The sequence below is a fragment of the Felis catus genome, chromosome E3 (genome assembly GCF_018350175.1).
Source record: "Felis catus isolate Fca126 chromosome E3, F.catus_Fca126_mat1.0, whole genome shotgun sequence".
In the NCBI taxonomy this organism is placed as follows: domain Eukaryota; kingdom Metazoa; phylum Chordata; class Mammalia; order Carnivora; family Felidae; genus Felis; species Felis catus.
The window spans coordinates 26,791,469-26,808,658 of NC_058383.1; the positions used below are offsets into that span (position 1 = coordinate 26,791,469).

A 17,190-nucleotide genomic window follows, 5' to 3' on the forward strand; every position below is an offset into this window, starting at 1 on the left:
AATTTAGGGAGTGTCTTAGATTGATGGGATCAAGGAATAGTGTGTCTGTAGCTGTCATTCACATTAAGAAGTGGTTTTAGGTGAAATCATGTGGGGGACCCCACCCACGCTGGTATCAGAGCATGCAGGTTTTATAACTTCCACACATTTAAACCAGATGATTCTTTGCTGTAGGATGTCTAGCAGCATCCCTGGTGTGGGACACAGGCTAATGCTAGACCCACAAAGACGTCCATGTCCTAATTCCTATCATCTGTGAATACATTACCTTACATGGAAAAAAAAAAAAAGAACACACAAAACGCTTCATTTAAATGAAAGATCTTGAGATTATCCCAGATGACTGAGGTGGGCCCGATATTATCACAGGGGTCCTGATAAGAGAGAAGGTGATATGATGATAGAAACAGAGAAGGAAGAGAGAAGGTGCTATGGCTGCTGACTTTGAAGAAGGAGGAAGGGGCCATGAGCCAAGGAATGTAGGCCGCCTGTAGAATCTGGAAAACACAAGGAAACCAATTCTTCCCTGGAGGCCTCCAGAAGGAAAGCAGCCTTGCAAAGTCATGTTAGTCTTGTGACCCCTGGGGTTGTCAGAAATTTATTTCTGTTATTTGAAACCACTAGGGTTGTGATCTTTTGTTACAGCAGGAACAAGAAACAAATACTTCCGGTATCCACCCACCAGATACCAGTAAAACCCCACCCCAGTTGTGATAGCCAAAAATGTCCACAGACATGACTTCCCCATGTCCCATGGGGAACACAACTGTTCTCAGTTGAGAACTACTGTGTTAGGGAGATTCCAACAGCAGCTGCAAGAATTCAGAGGCCAGAAGTCAATGCTGTGGGTATGGCTGGCACATGGTCAGCCAGGTGTGGCTTCAGGTGGGCACACAGATAGGTATGGGAAGCTAGGAGATGTAGACTACTCCTAATGTCCATTGTCACTCCTTTCTGTTCTCTCACCCTGGGGGGTTTATGCCTGGATACTCAGAGAGCATGGCTGGACTGGCTGAGAATCCTTATTGAATGTGACAGCTTGCCCTGCTGGGTCCCTACTTCTTAGCACAAGGATGACAGCTGCTCTCTGTGGCAGCCTTTCCCTGTGGATCAGACTCCTTTGCTTGACTGACCAATTCCCTTCATGCTGGGCAGGAAGGACTTCCTTCTGTCGGAGCCACGGTAGCAAAGTCTGGGCTGGTTCTAAGTAACAAGAGGGACTCTGATTAATATAAGGAAAATCAATCGTTGGTTTTTCAGGATAGTAGGGTATCATGGAATGAAGGAAGTTTGCTTAGGAAGGAGGATACCAGCGTAGCTCTGGGAAGCTCAGAAACAGATGGAATTCATGGTCTCCCTTTCAAGTTCTGCTGTTAATCTTGTCTCATTTCCCAGTCTTGGTTTCCAAGTTGCAAATTCCTGGAAGAGAGAATCTTATTCTGTGGGTCCAATAGATCAACCAGCTGAGACCACAGGGAAGGACTTGCCCAAGGTCACTGATAGCAGAGCTGGGCCACCTCTCTTGACTTTCAGAACTGTTTCTTTTGCATAACCAAGTACTAGAGTCTTTGCGGGAGGTCAGATTGTCCAATTAGAGAGCTAACCAAGAGTTGATACACTAAGGAAAGTTCTTTGGAAGCCTGCTGAGATGACACCTGAACTGGAAAATATTGGCCAACACTGGCTGTTTTGTCTACTGTGTATCAGGTGTCTAGGTGTTTGTAGGTATCTAGAAGTGACATGTGTTCTATGGACATATTTAAAATTAGTTATAACAGAGTTTTGGGGGAATTATTGTGAATCACAATAGAGTGAAGTTTTTAAAAACTACTCCACCATTTCATTTTTTTTCTTTTAAAATTTTTATTTAAATTCTACTTAGTTAACATAGACTACAATATTGGTTTCAGGAGTAGCATTCAGTGATTCATCACTTACATACAACACCTAGTGCTCATTATAACAAATGGCCTCCTTAATACCCATCACTTATCTAGCCCATCCCCCACCCACCTCCCTCCATCAACCCTATTTATTCTCTATCTTGAAGACTGTCTTATGGGGGTGCCTGGGTGGCTTCGTCAGTTAAGTGTCCAACTTCAGCTCAGGTCATGATCTCATGGTTTGTGAGTTCGAGCCCCGTATCGGGCCATTTGCTGTCACACAAAGCCCCCTTCAGATCCTCTGTCTCTCCCCCTCCCCTGCACTCTCACTCTCTCTCTCTCTCTCTCTGTCTCTCTCTCTCTCTCTCTGTCTCTCAAAAATAAATAAACATTTCAAAAAGTCCCATGGCTTGTTTCCTTCTCTATCTTCCCCCCCTTGCCTTATGTTCATCTGTTTTGTTTCTTGTATTCCACATATGAGTGAAATCCTATGGTATTTGTCTTTCTTTGACTGACTTACTTAGCTTAGCATAACACACCCTAGTTCCATTGCAAATGGCAAGATTTCACTCTTTTTGATGGTCAAGTAGTATTCCACTATATATGTATACACACACACACACACACACACACACACCCCACATCTTCTTTATCCATCCATCAGTTGATGGGTATTTGGGTTCTCTCCATAGTTTGGCTACTGTTTTTAATGCTGCTATAAACATCAGTGTGTGTGTACCTCTTCAAATCTGTATATTTTTTTTAATCTTTGGGTAAATACCTAGTAGTGCAATTGCTGAATCATAGGGTAGTCCTATATTTAACTTTTTGAGGAATCTCTATATTGTTCTCCAGAGTGGCTGCACCAGTTTGCGTTCCCGCCAACAGTATTAACAGGGTTCCCCTTTCTCTGCATCCTCGCCAACACCTGTAGTTTCTTGTGTTCTTTTTTTTTTTAATTTTTTAATGTTTATTTATTTTTGAGAGAGAGACAGAGTGTGAGTGGGTAAGGGGCAGAGAGAGGGAGACACAGAATCCAAAGCAGGCTCCAGGCTCTGAGCTGTCAGCACAGAGCCTGATGCAGGGCTCGAACTCACGAACCGTGAGACCATGACCTGAACTGAAGTCGGACACTTAACCGACTGATCCACCCGGGTGCCCCTCTTGTGTTCTTAATTTTAGCTATTCTGACAGGTGTGAGGTGGTATCTCATTGTGGTTTTGATTTGCATTTCCCTGATGATGAGCGATGTTGAGCATCTTTTCATGTGTCTGTTAGCCATCTGGTTGTCTTCTTTGGAAAAGTCTCTATTTACATCTTCTGTCCATTTCTTAACTGGATTATTTGTGTTTGGGGTGTTGAGTTTGATAAGTTCTTTATAGATTTTGGATACTAACCCTTTATCAGATAACGTCATTTGCAAATATCTTCTCCCATTCTGTCAGTTGCCTTTTAGTTTTGCTGATTGTTTCCTTCGCTGTGCAGAAGTTTTTATCTTGATGAAGTCCCAGTTGTTCATGTTTGCCTTTGTCTCTCTTGCTTCTGGTGATGTGTCTAATAAGAAGTTGCTCTGGCTGAGGTCAAAGAGGTTGCTGCCTGTGTTCTCTGGGATTTTGATGCTTTCCTTTCTCACATTTAGGTCTTTCATCCACTTTGAATTTATTTTTGTGTCTGGTGTAAGAAAGTGGTCCAGGTTCTTTCTTCTGCATGTTGCCATCCAGTATTTCCAACACCATTTGCTGAAGAGACTGTCTTTATTCCATTGGATATTCTTTCCTGCTTTGTCAAAGATAGTTGGCCATACATTTGTGGGTCCATTTCTGGGTTCTCTATTCTGGGTTCCATTGATCTGATGTCTGTTTTTATGCCAGTACCATACTGTCTTGATGATTACAGCTTTGTAATACAGCTTGAAGTCTGGAATCATGAGGTCTCCAGCTTGGTTTTCTTTTTCAGGATTGTTTTGGGGTCCTTTGTGGTTCCACACAAATTTTAGGATTGTTTCTTCTGGTTCTATGAAAAATGCTGGTGGTATTTTGATGGGGATTGCATTAAATGCATAGATTACTCTGGGTAGTGTAGACATTTTAACTATGATTGTTCTTCCTATTGTGAGCGTGGAATGCATTTCCATTTCTTTGTGCCCTCTTCAACTTCTTTCATAAGTGTTCTATAGTTTTCAGAGTACAGATCTTTTACCTCCTTGGTTAGGTTTATTCATAGATATCTCATTGTTTTAGGTTCCTCCAGCATTTTCAGCAATTTCTGGTCCCCAGTGAAGTTCTCTCAGATCCTCTGGCATTTGCCACAGCCTAACTGAATATTCCATTTCAGATGCCCTTTCTTGGTCTGCTTTGGGCTATGACTGAATTCTTCTCTCTAGGTCTCTATTTAAATAAACACCAGCACCGCAACAGGTTTAATTTTTTTTAAGCCTTTATTTAAATTCCAGTTAGTTAATATACAGTGTGATATTAGTTTCAGGTTTACAAAATAGTGATTCAACACTTCCATACAACACTCTGGGGGTCATCACCACAAATGCCCTCTTTAATCCCCATCACCTGTTTCACCCATCTCCCACCTGCCTCCCCTCTGGTAACCATCGTTTTGTTCTCTAAAGTTAAGAGTCTGTTTCTTGGTTTCTCTCTCTCTCTCTCTCTCTCTCTCTCTCTCTCTCTCTCTCTCTCTTTCAAGCAGGCTTCACTCCCGGCACGGAGCCCGACATGGGACTCGAACTCACAAGCCTGAGATCAAGACCTGAGGTGAGAATGAGACAGATGCTCAACCAACTGAGCCACCCAGGTGCCCCTCGCTCTCTTTTTTCCCCCCTTTGCTCCTTTGTTTTGTTCTTAAATTCCACATATGAGTGAAATCATGTGGTATTTGTCTTTCTCTGACTGACTTATTCTGCTTAGCATGATACTCTCTACCTCCATCCGTGTTGTGCCAATGGCAAGATTTCATTCTTTTTTTATGGCTGAGTAATATTCCATTGTATACATACCACATGTTCTTTATACATTCATCTATCCATGGACACTTGGGCTGCTTCCATATAATTTGGCTTTAATTCAACAACCAGTACATACTTACTAGAGAAAAAAATTAAAAAACACAGATATGTGAGGTAAAACTTATAAAATTACCCATAAGTTTATTGTGCATAAAAACCTCTTCATAATTTGCTCTATTTGGTGTCCTTCCAGGCTCTTTTTTTTATTATTTGATATTTTGTGAAAAAAAATGGGATTATACTGCATCTTTTGTTTTATTGTTTATTTTGTTAATTTAATTATCATAATATTTTTCAACAGGCTTAAATATATGTTGATTATATTTTTTAATAGCTTCATAGTATTTCATGATTATGCCATGATTTACTTATTCGTCATTAAGAGAGAGAACTCTTTTTGTTTCTGAGTTGTTGAAAAGTCTGTGATGTTTATGTGGCTGCTAAGGTTTCAGAATTTCATGAATTATTATGTTTTTTAATTTATTCCATTTTGGATAGTTACATTTTTTTGTCCTTTCTCGCTGGAGGATGTTTTGTTGTGGCATCCCTCTGTGATATTGGGGAAGGAGTGTGGAATATTCTTAGGTCCTCCCTATGCATTTGTGCTTCTGTCAGCCTTCTCTGAAAGGGTTGGCCTGGAAAGAAAAGCAGATGAGCTTACGCACACGTATATTTCCTCACCCTCACTCACCTCATGTGACCGCCTATGGAGAGGAAAACAAGTCAGCTTCTTCAACCAACTCACAGTGCTTTGTCCATGGGTCATTCTCTGTAACACGCAGAAGAATTTATAAGGGTTCCTAGTTTTCTTCATTCACGTGACAAAATTGTATTGAGTACCTACTATGTGCTAAACAGTATGCTTGATCATCGGAACATACACAGATAGTCTTAGGGCATCTCGGTAGTGAAGTCTTTATATATCATTTTGTCCTCCTGGTGGTCAGGTCAATTTCATCTTACTCTAAGGCTGGGGCTTTGGAGCAGACGGACCCTTGCACACCCATGCTACCTTCATGACATTGGGCACCTAGTTTACCTTCTTTGTGCCTGCTTTCATATTATATTAATACAATTCAGGGGTGCCTGGGTGGCTCAGTCGGTTAAGCGTCCGACTTCAGCTCAGGTCATGATCTCGCGGTCCATGAGTTCGAGCCCCACCTCGGGCTCTGGGCTGATGGCTCAGAGCCTGGAGCCTGCTTCCGATTCTGTGTCTCCCTCTCTCTCTCTGCCCCTCCGCCGTTCATGCTCTGCCTCTCTCTGTCTCAAAAATAAATAAACGTTAAAAAAATTAAAAAAAATACAATTCAATGGAATCATCTGTGTAAAATATACAACGTAGAGTAAATGGTTGAATATGAGATGACCATTATTATTAGCATCCTATTCTACAGAAAAGCTTACAATCAAGTAGAAGAAGATGTATTGCCTGGTCATTTATTTATCCTTAGCAGCTGATGAAGAAAGAACTAATTAGTCTAAACATTGAGCAAGATGAAAGGAGCAGGCCACTGGCTGCCTCTCTGGGGTTAATTTAGCCATCACTTCTGCATGGAGCTGGTACATTTAGAGTGTGAAAGGAACCTGCTGCTTGTTGATAATTAGTCTGGTTTCAATGAGTATCATCAGGTGTTAATAACAGCTCAAATGCACTGTATCTTTTCACAACTTTTAGAAGATGTTTAGGTTGTTTGCTGGGTTCTCACTTCTCGGGCTTCCGTGTGGATGTTGGGGGTTGATCTAGGGAGGGCCAGATAGGATGCTTCTACCTCCATGGATCCTAGCCATCTCCATGATGGCAACAATATGGCCCTGCCCAGAATGGGTAATATCGTGGATATTACATGAATTGGGTCAGAAGCTGGCCTTTCCTGATGGAAAGTGGCATTTCTTTGCCAGTGGGGGACATTTCTTCTTGTCCCAAATAATCCTGACAATACAATAGTTTAAAAGAAAAAAAAAAACCCAACTGGAAGGAATGTAAATTTTTACCAATAGAGTACTACCTAAATGCATATTAGGATATCATACAACAGAACACAATGCGGCCATTAAAAAGAATAAGGTGTACCTGTATAGGTGTCCAAGAGGTACAAATTGGGAGAAAAGCTGCAGAACAGTAACTAGGGTCTGATTTGATGTAAGAGAAGGGGAGGGGGGATAAACAAAGAGAGGAAAACTGACAGAGAAAGAAAAAAAAGGAAGAGAAAAGGAAAAGGAAAGAAGAAAAGTATTTCTTTACAAAACCAGGCTTTCCTTTGCCCATCATAGACAACTCCAGAATTTGAGGACTGAGGTAGATTTTTACTGCAGGTAAAAGGGGTGTGTGTGTGTATAGGGGTTTTATACAGTACCACATTGAAAGACTACTCCAAATTTTCTCCATACTTTATTTGGAGAGTGAGTGCCCACAACAGGATTAATTCTGTTCTGTGGATTGACACACACTATCCTCACTGATCTATCCCAAGGCCTTTTATTTATTTATAATAGCATAGACACATATCCTTGTTGTGATCGGAGCAGTTCTCCTGAGATGTAATTTATGATCATTAAAATGCACCCATTTCAAGTGTATAGTTCATTGAGATTCAACAATCAGGATACAGAACATTTCTGTCACCCCAAAGATGCTCTTGCTTCTCTTCCCAGTTAATCATTAATTCCCAGCCCTGGTCCTGGGCAAATGCTGATCTACTTCTATTACAATATATTTTCTTTCCTAGAGTTTCCTATAAAAGCAGTCATACAGGATGTACTTCTGTGGTAGGATTCTTCTCAGAATAACAAACGGAGGGTTGATGGGGGGTGGGAGGGAGGGGAGGGTGGGTGATGGGTATCGAGGAGGGCACCTTTTGGGATGAGCACTGGGTGTTGTATGGAAACAAATTTGACAATAAATTTCATATGTTGAAAAAAAAAAAGGATTCTTCTCAGAATAATGGTTTGGCTGTTCATGTGTGTTGCGTGTATCAGTAGTTCTTTTCTGTTTTAAAATTTGGACTGAGTAGTATTCCATTTTATACAAACAGCATGTTATAATATACCATATACATTATAATATTAGACAGTATGTTTATCCATCCACATATTGAGAAAGATTTTATTTGGGGAAAGGTTTATGTCACCAAAAAGGTTGAAAACCACTTTTCCACCTTAATTGCATACTCTTGGGAACGATGGAGAACTCAATCTACACCATGATTTCCAGTGAGAAAGCAGGTCTCATGTTGGGAGATTAGGTGATAGGATGACTGAAGGTTTCTGTGGCCTTATTGAATACACATGTGGCAGGCATCCCAGGCAGTGGTCCCCAGTTATCCTCACCTCCTGGTATTCATGTTTTTGTATAATATCCTCTCTTTTGGGGTGGGCTAGACTTCTAATGAATTGAATATGGCAGAAGTAATGGGCTATCACTTCTGCGTTTAAGTTATAAAAAAAAAAAAAAAACTACTTCTGTCTTAGGTGCTAGTTCTAGGATGGCTTTCTAGGGAAGCCAGCTATCATATCATGAATCCGTCCTGTGGCGAGGTCCATGTGGTAAGGGGTCAAGGCCTGCCAATAACCACAGAAATAAGCTTGGGAAGGAGACTGCCCCCAGTTGAATCCTCAAATGAGACTGCGATGTTTGATGGCTTAATTGCAATCTCAGGAGAAATCTCGAGTCAGAGGCACCCAGATAAGCTAAACCGAGCAATATAAACTGTGAGATAATTACTAAGTTACTAAGTTTGGGGGTCATTTGTTACACAGCGGAGATAACTAATACTGACAAAATTAAGTTATTGTTGTTAATTATTCCTATTGCTGCCATAGACTTCACCCTTCCTGGTTTCAATCCCAGGTTTAGCAGAGCCCTGGAGATATGTTATGGTAATAATCACCAAGCAGTAGACATAGAGTCAGGTACTTGTCAGGCACTTACTTACTTTAGGGGAGAAAGGACTGTAAGGTAACTAGAGCTAGTACAGAAGGGAGCTGGGTTTGAATCCAGGCAGTGACTCTACTGTCCCTCACTGTGACCATGACACATCCTGCTGCCTTGGACACCAGCATCTCCCAGCCATCCACAAATGATCCTGGCCCCAACCTTCTCCTTATTCCTCTCTTGCCCCTTCTTCCCTGGATTCTCCCCGACCAACCCCGTCCCAGCTCCCACCTCAACCACTGCCAGGTCCGCCATCCTCCAGCTGCTTTTCCTGATCAAGGATGTCAGGGCGGACTACGTAGGTTGGGATCTTAGGAACTTTTCATCTTCCCCCTCCAGAGAACCGTCTGCCTTCCTTACTCCTTCTTCATCTCAGCGATTGTTCTTTTTTAGTCAGATGGAAACAGGAAGGTTTTCTTTCTAGGCCCCTTTCCCATATCAGGAATTAAAACAGTGTCTAAATGCAGTGAATATTAATGTATATTTGAAGGATAAAATGAAGCAGTGAAGGACTGAATTGCCCACTTGCTTGGGGAGACACCTTGGGGCTGGAAATGAGCTTGCTCTTTGGCCTCAGACTTGCCTTTGAATTCTAGCTCTGCTGGTCCTTGGCTGTGAGATCCTGGCCATGTGACTTCTCTGTGCCTCTGTTTTCTCATCCCTAAAATGGGAGCATCAATTTTTTTATGGCTAAAGATGAAGTGATACTGTCCATAAAATAGCACAGTGCCTGGTACAATATAATTAGTCCATTTATTACCAGTGTTGTTGTTGCCTAATTCTTATTTGTGCATTTTCAGATGTCTTTTCTCAAAGTTGAGGAGTTCTTCAATGAAAAAGACTGTCTCCACCAGCATTTACCTCCCCTGGGTCATCTTTCCTCCCCTGGGTCACATCCTCTTTCACTCCGTCACGGTATAAAAGGGCAGGATGGTGCAGAGGTCCAAGAGTACGGCCTGTGCAGTCAGAGAAACTGGTATCGAACCGTGGCTCTTCCATTTCTTAAACAAATGACCTTGGGCAAATTATGAGCGTCACCAGGCCTGTGGATAAAACGGCAAGAATAGTAGCTCCAGCATGGTGGCATTGTGGCGGAGGTTGGTGGAGGTAATTAATGCACGTAAGATACTCATGGTGGTGCCGGCGCACAATGATAACCCAGCAAATGCAAGTTCTTATTATCATTATTGTAGGAGTTGGTGGAGGATGCTGAGGCCTGAGGCCACCCCTCCTCCAGCTTCTAAAGCCTAAGTATTTTACTCTAAAACATTCTGCAGGCACCTGCAGGGATTTCCGCTGTGCTTTGGACAGCGGTGGCCCATTTGGATCGGTAGAAGGCTCTTTTCCTCTTGTCTGTCTTGCCTGGGGGTGGGGAGGGGGGTGGTTCTCTTTGTGTGTTAGACTCCTATTCATGGATCGTCTGCCAGAGACTTGGACCAAGATTTCTTACTCTGCTTTTCAGATTTTCTTCCCCTAATGGTCCTGTTCTGTGCTGTCACCCTGGTGCCCTCCCCTCCTCTCCAGCCCTCAGCAGCTGGCAGGAAATGTTTATAGAAGAAGCTTTTCTTTCTCTTTTTAATAGCCTCCTAGGCTGCAACCTCCCAAATGAGAACCTTGTTAACCAGAAGGACTCTAGGCTACTGATTTATATTCCAGTCATCAAGAGAGGAAAGAGAATTAGAGAGGGAGAAAGAAAATGCTAACGTGTCCATGGACTAGTTCCAACACCCTTTCTGATAAGGAGTGTGTGTATCTATTTATGTTCTGGGTGCTAAGGGATTCCTTCTAGATTTTAGTATTTGACCTGTTATCCTTGGGTCACGTGGATTCTTTGTTCCTCCTGTGGGTGTGCTGAAAACAAGAGTAACAAATTTATTCTCCTGCCATTTAAACAAAAGATTTGTTACTTTCAAGTAATAAAGGTACTTGTTTCAACAGAAATGTTAGGATCTCAGCAAAGATGGTGTCCAAGCTCATGGTGGCTTCAGAGGACGGGTAAGGGCTTACCTCCTATCACTCTCCGCAGATACTCATGGGCCAATATCTCTCCATGGGTAGTTATGAGAGAGTCATAAAACTTACAAGTGATAATCTTTCGTGGCCAGAATTCTAGCCCAGTGGTTCAAGGAAGGCTTCCAGGAGGAGGAAGTGCATTTAGAACTTGGCTTTGAAAGTTGGTGTCATAGAGAATGCAGGCTGTTCCCCAATATCCATTCCCCTCTACTTCCATAACAGAATACCTAATTTTTAGCCGGCTCATCCCCTCACCCCCAAGAAAGACAATACTTCTTTGGAATCTTGCTTGCAACACTCGCCACGATTATTTCCCTTCCTGTACGCACATCCTTTTGCAGGGTGACTTGGTAACACCTCCTGTTTAGCGATGGAGTCTTTCCCCATTCTTGAATCCAAGCCAGACTTGTGATTTGCTTTGTTCAGTACAATGCAATGGAAGTGACATTGTGCTAATCCCAAGCCTAGGCCTCCAGAGGCCTTGCATACCTCCACTCACCCTTTTGGAATCCTGCCTGACCATCATGTGACCAAGCCAGAGTTAGCCTTCTGGATGATAGGAGCCTGTTTGGAGCAGGGACAAACTTTCCTAGCAGAGGTCATCCTAGACCAGCCAATCAGACAGCTAACTACAGGCACATGAGTACTCACCCAAGGCCACAAAAACCACCTAGCTGAACTGAGCCCAAATTACCAACGCATAGAATCATGTGGTGGGTAAATGCTTATTGTTTTAAGCTACTGTGTTAGGACGTGGTGGTTTGTGATGTATCAAAGTAGTTAATACAATTTCCCATGCAGCTAGGTGTGTCTGCATAACCAGGTTTTGTTGGGTGACATGTAAGTGACTGTGTTGTGTATGATTCCTGGGCTGGGGGAGCAGATTTCTTTATAGGGAGGAAGCATGCTTTTCTTCCATATTTCTTGTTCCCTAATGACGAGAATGAGAAGGTAATAGCTGGAGCTCCAGCAGCCATTCTGGGTCAGGAAGGGAGTTTAGGAATGGAAGGAACCCAGTGCAGAAAAATAATTTAGGAGGATCTTGTTCCTCTGAAGCCATAGATTGCCTCTCTAATCCTATTCTGACTACTTCTAAATTTATTAAGCAAAAGGGATAAACTTTTTCCTTTTTTAGGCCACTGGTGTTTTGAGTTTTATGGTGAAATCATAGCTGAACCTAATCCCAAATAATACCAATGGTTGGGATTTAGATAAGCAGGAATGGTAGGAAAGAGTACTCATACCAGAGGGAATTTGTAGAGGGAATATCTTGGATAATGTTTCAGAAAAAGAAAAAGTGTGGGTGGTGAAAAGACTGCATGGTATTTCTTTAAAATTTTTTTTTAACGTTTATTTATTTTTGAGACAGAGAGAGAGCATGAACGGGGGAGGGTCAGAGAGAGAGGGAGACACAGAATCTGAAACAGGCTCCAGGCTCTGAGCCGTCAGCACAGAGCCCGACGCGGGGCTCGAACTCACATACCGCGAGATCGTGACCTGAGCCGAAGTCGGACGCTTAACCGACTGAGCCACCCAGACGCCCCGACTGCATGGTATTTCTTAAGGGAAACACTGGGTGATAGGGCTGGGAACAGTTTGGGGCCAGCTTTTGCAAGGCCTTGAAGGGTAGGCTAAGACATTTGGAGAATGTGGCACAACAGATGTCTGAAGCCTTATAAAAATCAGAGTAAGGAATTCACTGATTCATTTCCTCCGGGGAGTTCATGTTCCAGTGAGAGAGACAAGATAACAAAATAATAGGATGATTACAGATTGTGATTAATGGTCTGTGTGATATGATGCTGACTAACTGTTGGATGCAGGCAAGTACTTTAGAGAGGTTGGTCAGAGAAAGATTTTTTTTTTTTTAATTTTTAGAATCCTGTGCCAGGCATTGTGCAGAAGTCTAGGGACACAGGGAGTGATAACACACAGTTTCTGTCGTGAAGGATCTGTCTGTGGCTGTGAAGAGATCACAGTCTTGTGTGGTGGTAGGGTTAATCGGGAACAATTTCCTAGAGGAGGTGGGAGAGCGCCAAAGCAAGTAATTTAGTCTTCCCATCTGTATCAGTCAGATGTGGCTGTGATAAAACTGTGTAACATACACCCCCCCCCCCCCAAATCTTTGCTTACCACGAAAATGATTTTTCTCACAGGTCTGCATGTAGGCTGTGATTCTGCGGGGCTCTGCTGGATCGGCTTGCTTGATTCCAGGCCCAGGTCTGTTGTATGTATCTCCTCATCCTGGGACCATTGGCTACGCAAGGTTTGATCTTCTCACGGTCGATGGCGGAAGTTCAAGAGATCAAGCTGAGTCACAGAGGCACATTTAAAGCCTCTGCTTCTATTGCATCTACTCACACTACTGGCCACAGCAAGTCACATGACCAAGACTGACAACCACGGGTCAGAAAGAATACTCTACCCACAGTGAGAAAATGTCAAAGGTACAAGGATGTTTAATTCTGTAATGCAGGGAGTGAAAGGTTGGAAACAGTAAGTCAGTCTTTCATAGTATTCAAGGAAGTGAGGTACTTCTCCATTTTTTCAGAAATCTCATGTATGTCTGAGTATTTTGGTAATTTTTTTCAAGAAATCTTTTCTATTTCCTGTTAGATTTATTGCAAAACACCATTATCCTTTTTGTCTAAATTTAAAAATAATTTTTTTAAAGTTTATTTATATTTGAGAGAGAGAAAGAGAGACAGACAGACCTTGAGCAGGGGAGGGCAGAGAGACAGAGACAGAATCCGAAGCAGGCTCCAGGCTCCGAGCTGCAAGCTGTCAGCACAGAACCTGATGCGGGCCTTGAACCCACGAGCAATGAGATCATGACCTGAGCCAAAGTCAGATGCTTAACCAACTGAACGCCCCTTGTCTAAATTTTTACTTAAAAAATTACATATGCATACATGGTAAAAACTTCAAAAAGGAGTACTGAAAGATATTAACAGTGAACATAAGGGTGGCCCTTCCCAAGAGGCAAATCCTGGGTTTCTTTTCAGAGATATTCTGTGTGTGTACAAACAACAAACAAATATTTTGGTTTTTTTAGTGTTAAGTTTTTATTTTAATTCTGGTTGAGTTAACATACATAACCAAATATTTTCTTACATTAAAAAAATACAAAATGCGGGCGCCTGGGTGGCTCAGTTGGTTAAATGTCCAACTTCTGCCCAAGTCATGATATCACCGATCATGGGTTCGAGCCCTGCGTCGGGCTCTGTGCTGACAGCTCAGAGCCTGGAGCCTGCTTCTGATTCTGTGTCTGCCTGTCTCTTTCCATCTCTCAAAAATGAATAAATGTTAAAAAAAATGTTTTTAATACAAAATGGCATTCCACTATACTTGTTCCCCTGTATCTCCCTTCTTCTCTTCTGTTTAACAATGTATCTTAGAGGTGGTGCCATTTCAGTTCAGCGAGGCCCATTTCATTGTGTTTAATGGCTACATTGTTTTCGGCTGTGAGGCTGTGCTGTAATTTATTTAATCAGAGCCATATTGAAAGACATTTGGATTATGTCCAATCTTTTGCTACCATAACCAAGGCTGCATTAAGTACCCTGGAACATCTATCTTTATGCACATGTGTGAGTATATCAGTAGGTTAAATCTCTAAGCAGAAATTGCTAGATCAAGGGATATGCAACTTAACATTTGATGGATATTGACTCTCTGTTTCTAAAAAGAAAGAATGATTTCTTCCAGCATGTCTACTGATCTCTGTCTGCCCCCCCATCTTCCTCTGATTCTTGTCCCATGGTATTGTTCAGGGCTGAACCAATGGAATAAAGTAGTTCAAAACTTATTCCTCTAGGATCTCTGGGGAGAGTTTGAGTAGTATCCTTTGAATCTTGACCAAAAAAAAAAAATTGAAGATGGGGAAGAACCTGGTACTGCTGTTGTTACCCAGATCATCCATTTATTTATTTATTTATTTATTTATTTATTTATTTATTAAAAAAATTTTTTTAATGTTTTATTTTTGAGACAGAGAAAGACAGAGCGGGAGCAGGGGAAGGGCAGAGAGAGAGGGAGACCCAGAAACCGAAGCAGGCTCCAGGCTCTGAGCTGTCAGCACAGAGCCCTATGCGGGGCTCGAACCCACAAAATGTGAGATCATGACCTGAGCCAAAGTTGACGCTTAACCGACTGAGCCGCCCAGATGCCCCATTTATTTTTTATTTTTTATTGTTTTAATGTCCAGATCATCGTTTTTTGTTTTTTCAACGTTTTATTTATTTTTGGGGCAGAGAGAGACAGAGCATGAACGGGGGAGGGGCAGAGAGAGAGGGAGACACAGAATCGGAAACAGGCTCCAGGCTCCGAGCCATCAGCCCAGAGCCTGACGCGGGGCTTGAACTCCCGGACCGCGAGATCGTGACCTGGCTGAAGTCGGACGCTTAACCGACTGCGCCACCCAGGCGCCCCCAGATCATCGTTTTAATGAGAGCACTGGAGGATCATCCAGTGTTGTTCTCACCAACATGTTTACCCAGGAACTCCAGACTGCAAGTGGAATGATTTATATTCCTGGGAGATCCCAGTAAAAAGTGTGCACAATACCCTTTAATTTGATCTGCTTTCCCTGTTGCACCTAAATATTTAGGGCAAATAGAAAATAGTTCTGATTTACAGTCTCTATAAAAATTTTAAACAACCTAATAGGACATTTGATCATGAAATTGCCTGAAATAATGTTGGTGGTAGTCAGCCATATTTCTTTGAAATGGCCTGTAACTTCAGTGCAAACCCCCAAACATGGATTTTTTTCCCTTGCTAATAACAGCCTTATTAATAAAAGAATGATTTTCTTTACAGATCTTCACCAGCTGGGTTCCGATGCCTTTGTTCAATAAAGGTAGAGATAATAACTGTCTCTAAAAAGAAAATGTGCCGAGGTTCCCAGGAGAAGTGGTGGAAACAAATCTTTTATTAAATCATATCAAATTGTGTTTCTTGTTTACTTTTCTCATTTTGTAAGTCACAGTCATATCTGCTAGTTTTGGTAAACCTTGCCTCACAGTCGTAAAAAAAAAAAAAAAAACCTAGCAATTTGGAGGCTTGGTGTTCTTAAAGCTAAATGCTGTGTGATCAATCGGGGTGATAAATTTCACACAATTAACTGCCGTGATGACATTTCTGAGTCTGTTGGTCTATTTTCCCCCGCTGACATCTTAGGCGATTGGTTAACTTCTGCCTATATTTGCAGATGTTCCAAGGATGCCTAGAAAAAGAACATCAGGAAAATGTAGTCAATATCTGGAGTTTTTACCTGTTCACAAATTTGTGACCCTTAGAGTAATAACATCTCTATTTTCCTTTGAGGGCAGGTGGCTCACATAGGCTAGCTCTATTCCTACTGCGAGCAGAGGCGTATGACCCAGACCTGGCCAATCAAAACATCCTTGCTCAAGGTGGACCAATCAGAGCCAGTGAGAATCCTGGGACTTGTACTACGACTACTGGAAATGAGAACTTTCTTGATTGGAATTCGTTAAAGAACGAGATGTAAACCTGCTTATGGTTATCTTCCCTCTCCATGGGAAGAGTACTCTCGAAGGAAGACAGGACAGAGAAAGACAGCCAAGAAGTGGAGGAAGACAGATTCCTGATGAGATCACTTGAATTCTTGAGTCTAATTATGCCTGAAGTTTTACTCATCAATTAGGCAAGCTAATCAATTTTAATTTTTTGCTTAAGTCCATTTTGTTGGCCACTTGCCTCCCAAAGAGTCTTAAACACTTGTGTTTTATAACTTTCAGTAAAGTCTCATATGTAGGAGAGCATGTGGAACAGCAACATTACCCATGCCTACAATAATAGATCAGTCCTATTTTCTCTCGTGTTCTCAGTGGTCACCATTGTATAATGGACTGTCTTCAGGTAGGTGCACCTGCTCCAGGCCACAGCTCATCAGAGGGCCTTGGCCAGCATATGTCTTGTGTTTCCAAGAATTGTCATTGCTAGAATTACTCATGGTTGTCCCATATTCATACTCTGTGGATATGGGATTTGTGCTATGCCCTGTCCTTCCCCTGCTCTACCCCAGGGGCTCAGTAGTTCCTTGTGAATGCAGTTGTGCTTATCTGTGCCCTAGAGAATTCAGAATGAGATTTCCTGGCAGCTGGCCACTGGTATCTTCTCCCAGCCTTGCATCTCTAAGATCTTGGGTCCATTTCTAGTTCTTTCTTTGTCTTGCTCAAATTAAGCAATCACCGGGGCGCCTGGGTGGCTCAGTCGGTTAAGCATCCGACTTCAGCTCAGGTCACGATCTCGCGGTCCGTGGGTTCGAGCCCCGCGTCGGGCTCTGGGCTGATGGCTCGGAGCCTGGAGCCTGCTTCCGA

General features: G+C 42.4%; 1 long non-coding RNA gene across 2 annotated transcripts in view; it reads left to right on the plus strand.

The window, feature by feature from the left end:
- The window catches only part of LOC109495262, a 373,149-nt gene that overhangs the window by 82,339 nt on the left and 273,620 nt on the right, over positions 1-17,190 (plus strand). For both annotated transcript variants that reach the window (XR_006590893.1, XR_006590894.1), the window contains one exon: positions 13,000-13,290. This is a non-coding gene — a long non-coding RNA (uncharacterized LOC109495262). The remainder of the gene's footprint in view (positions 1-12,999; positions 13,291-17,190) is intronic.